Source organism: Poecilia reticulata, linkage group LG2 (genome assembly GCF_000633615.1).
Source record: "Poecilia reticulata strain Guanapo linkage group LG2, Guppy_female_1.0+MT, whole genome shotgun sequence".
Classification (NCBI taxonomy): Eukaryota; Metazoa; Chordata; class Actinopteri; order Cyprinodontiformes; family Poeciliidae; genus Poecilia; species Poecilia reticulata.
In genome coordinates, this window is record NC_024332.1 from 42,741,662 (window position 1) to 42,746,305 (window position 4,644).

The window sequence follows — 4,644 nt, forward strand, 5'->3', positions numbered from 1 at the left end:
GATGGATGGATGGATGGATGGATGGATGGATGGATGGATGGATGGATGGATGGATGGATGGATGGATGGATGGATGGATGGATGGATGGATGGATGGATGGATGGATGGATGGATGGATGGATGGATGGATTATCAGAGCCCGTTTATCTTCCATTGTAGTTCTTGAAGTTCCCACAAACACAAACTGCTAAGATACAAAATAATCATATCTGGTTACAGTAAACACAACTTCTTAAGTGTGCCCTATTTTCTTCTACTGGTGTTATGACATCATATTCAAGGAGAGAATATTTCTGTCCTCCTGTCTACCAGAAGGGATTTTAACCAGATAATCAATATTTTTCACTTCACCTGTCAGTGGACAGAATGTCATGATTGATCGCTGTGAAGTGAAGAAAGGACACGAATCCAGATCCGTTGATTAATTTGTGACATGAAGCTTTTGAAAGAAAAGGTCACACGTCCTTGACATTAGGACAAGATCTGATGGAAATAAAATGAAGCAGAAAAAAACTGTGTAACTACACAACATTAGGAGAGAATGTTATTTTACAGACGAGGTAAAGCTACACAGTATGTTTTTATGTTGAAAAACATTAAATGAACGCAGTTACATTATAAAGTTATGGACCAAAAGGAGAGGGAAAAAGAGAATTTTAGTAAACAACTGTTTATGTACTTATATATATAAATATATAAATATACATTAGACTAGATTGATATAATCCAAACTGACCTAAAATAGTAAAAACTTAGTCTTGTGTAGTAAATAGGATTTCAACTGTACTAAAAATCATGTTATACTTTCACACACCAAAATATTTTCACACTTCATCTAAAGCAATGTAATTGAAAGGTTGTATGAATTTACATTTATCAGAAAATGGGTCCAACTTCTCTCAGACTGAAAACCTGCGACATTCCAACTTATTCCAATCTTTGGAGTTTGCAGATGGGATTTTCTGCAGCTTCTTTTCAGAATAGCCGCCGGTGGATGTGAAACGGAAACACCACTGAGTCGTTCTCTGAGTGAGACTGAAGCGGTTGGAAGAATAAGAAAGGTGATTGGATTGTGTGGTTGCACAGCGTGTGCCAATATCCAGAGGTAATGGGAAATTTCTTCCTCCTTCCATGCTGCACTTCCTGTGTCCATGGCTGATGATGCCTGTTGCTGTGGATCACACAGAAGTCTTTGGAGGCCTCTATGGTGGAAGCAAAACACAAAAAAATGCCAGTTTAAGATGCTGGGTGTGAGTGGAGAGACAGAACTAGTGACAACAAAGAGAGTCCTGATCAACGGACGAAGAACTGGATGGTACAATTACCAAATCTTACCAGCTAAAAATGGTGGTAATGATCAACAATTGAAAAAAATAACGTGATGTACGACTTTGATTGTGTTATTCTGCACGTGTAGAAGTGTTTCTATATTGCGTGATATAGATGTGTGACCTTTAGAGGTCCTTTAGAAAGCAGGAGAGGAGGGAGGCCGGCCTCACAGCCCACCTTATTGAAGAAGGAGGCTGACAAATGTGGCCGTGTTCACATGTAAGCTTCAATTAATCTCTCAAACGATGGAAGGCCTAATGGGAAATGGACTCAGGAGAGAACTCTGCTGCTTCCTGCATTTTTTCCAGGACACCAGGAAAGAATGATGTCCTTCTGCAATCAGATAAGTCCTTCTGCCTCTATTTTCTGACAAGAAAGTAACTCTCCCTGTATTTCTCTTCGCTCCTTGTTACAACATGGCTGCTGTTTAATCTCACATGTGATAATTTATCTGAACTGTAGCAGGATTTTTTTAAATTTAGATTACAATATCAGCTTTTCCTGATGGAAGGCGAGTGACAGCATTACATATTCCTTGATACTTTTGGGAGTAGCAGGAATGTTCAAACAGGCTGTTTAAAAGTTGGCCAACAATGTTTCAAGAAATTATTTTAACTTATATTTCATAATAATGATTGGAAAACATTTTGTAAAAACCGTATCACATTCATTTTTTTAATTTTCTCCAACTTTACGAGACCCCCTGGTCTATAAGACAGAGAAATAGTTTGTTATAAAGTGACCCGTTTAAGCTACTTTTCTCTTAGCAATGAGCAAAACCATTTCTGTGCACAATAATCTGAAAACAATGTGACCTGTAAGCATGCAGAATGAAGCTGCAAAGTTTGCAACATTTGTCTCCAATTTCTGTTTCATAGTTCCTCCTTCCTCAAATGGTAGTTATATGATTCAGTTTCCAACAGAACGCTGCGCAGCCTCTAGTGCAGCCTCTTAACAGTTGTAATAATCTCAGGTTCTCTCTCGTTTTGGCTAACAGCGGCAGAAAAAACTAATTTGACAACCTGCTTGTAGGAGGAATGTGTTTGTAGGGAGAAAAAGGGGACACAGAAGTGGGTTACTGCCCATCCATATGGCTTACAGAGGGAAAATTCAATAATGTTGCCTCAGCAATCTACAATAACAAAAACCCTCAGAGTCAGCAACTCCTGTCTCCCAGGTCTGAAGAGGACTTTAGTATCAGTTCACTGGTCTGCTTGCACCTGCAACCTCCTCCCTATCTCATTAAAGACAGAACTGATGCAACACAAAGAAACAAACCCTTCCTGAGGGACGGGCTTAGAGGGAAGAGGTCCAGGTCTCCACGCCAACATCCACAGCTCCAGCCTGGGCTGCACATTTGATCATATTTAAAAACATAAATGGAAAACACTGAACCTGAACGTTTTGGGTGTTTCCTTATGGAGCTTAACCTCACTGAGACCAGTTTCAGAAATGTCAGCCTGAAAATAGCGGAAGAAAAGGCAGGACGGCTGAAAGCTGGCGGACAGAATATGACTGTGACATTTGCTGACAAGTCGGGGCAAAGCGAAGCCTCTGCAAATCCACCTCTGGCAACACCTTCCTGACCTTCCACCCAGGACCTGATTTTCAAAAGGCCTCGGATTGTTTCTGGAGCGGGAGCCTTTTTGTCGAGATCAAGGTCGGGTTAAATCTTTCTTCCTGACTTGCAGGTAGCTTCTTTGATACCGAGGTTTCTTTTTATTTATTCAGTTTTTCCAAAATGTCAGTGTTGTGCTTTTTGCACAGCACTTGTTTTTCTTGAAATTGGTTTGCAACCACAGCGCTGGGAAAAAAGTATTTCCCCCCTTACAGCATTGTTTAGTTTATTTTTCTGTTTAAGTCAAACTTAAATGTTTCAGATCACCAAAACTATCCAAAATGTTATTTGTTATATTTTCTCCACCATTTGCTCCTTGTGTTTATAAATAAGAGTACATTTGAAAATATGATTAAATGCAGTTATGGTGTATAGAGATAATTAAGACCATTTCAAATGGGAATGTTTTTCAAGAAGAATACTTGTTTGTGGTGCTATGAATGGTTTTTAATGCAGTGACCTAAAAATTAACATTTTAAAAAAATCATCACATTTATCATTATCACAGAATAAGATGATAAAAGTTTATATAACCCATCCCTAACTGGAAATGCTAAATCCAGTTTCAAATAATGATTTAATCTAATAAGACAAAATAAATCCAGCCCATCCTGACCTCTAGGGTATATTCAGTTGCCTCCAAACCTTTACAACTGGTGGTGAAGGCAGCAAGTTGCTTCTGGATGGTAAGTTAACAACAAAACACTTTTCTTTTCCAGCAGCCATTGTACAGTTGACCAATTGTGCTGGAGCTCGGCTGGGGTTGCTAGGTAACGGCGCAGTGCCCGTCAAATGTGAAATAATAATCGTGAGGTTTTTTAAATGGCTAATTTTCCAGACACCAAGAAACATTACAGTAACTTATTGCTAAAGACAGCGTCTGTTTTTAGAGGCAGTAGAAACCCCAATGGAAAATGAGCAAAATATGAATTTTGCATCATGCTTCCTCTTTTACAAAGACACAATTGTATATCTTAATCAGCTCAAGTTGCTTTGGCTTTTGTCCCTTAAAAAAAACATCATTTTAAAACCACTGTTTGAATTTACCAAGTTTATCTTGGTCTCATTTTTTTAACGTGACAAAAAAAGTAAAACACTGAAGAAATCTGAAGGGACAAAAACTACACAGTACTGCCGTTTGCAGCGGCTTCTGGCATTGGTAGACACAAGATAGACATTTTTAAAGTTCGACTTGGAAAGCAGTAGTCTAAACTAGTCTAAAGATGTTGCAGCCAAAAAGGTTTACCTAAGACAGACCCTAATTTGAGTCTGTGTAACTTCATCTCAAGAATTCACCAGGAAGTCCACCTAATACTGAAGCGGCAGCCCAGTAGGCTGATTAGTGAAATAACCTAACCAACAAAGAGGAGTTCCAACTTTAGTCTGCCTACTTTGCAATAAAATGCCTTCAGTCACTGACAACCTCATTGATATTCTGAGAGGAGAAACTAAAGCATGCAAAGTAAACTGTTACGGCCTCCGTGTGTCTGCTGCAGCGCATGAAATGAGCAAACAAGGAAAGAAGTCATTGGACCATAAACATGAGGCTGCTTAAGGCTTTGTGTCAGCATGACACCAGGGCCTCGTCCAAAAAGACATTTACATTTTTACAAGTTCGCTTTTACTTTAGCTGCGACGCTTTGATCCTAAAATCAGATTCAGTGGTTACAGGCTGAGAGTGAGCGCAGAGCAGAGG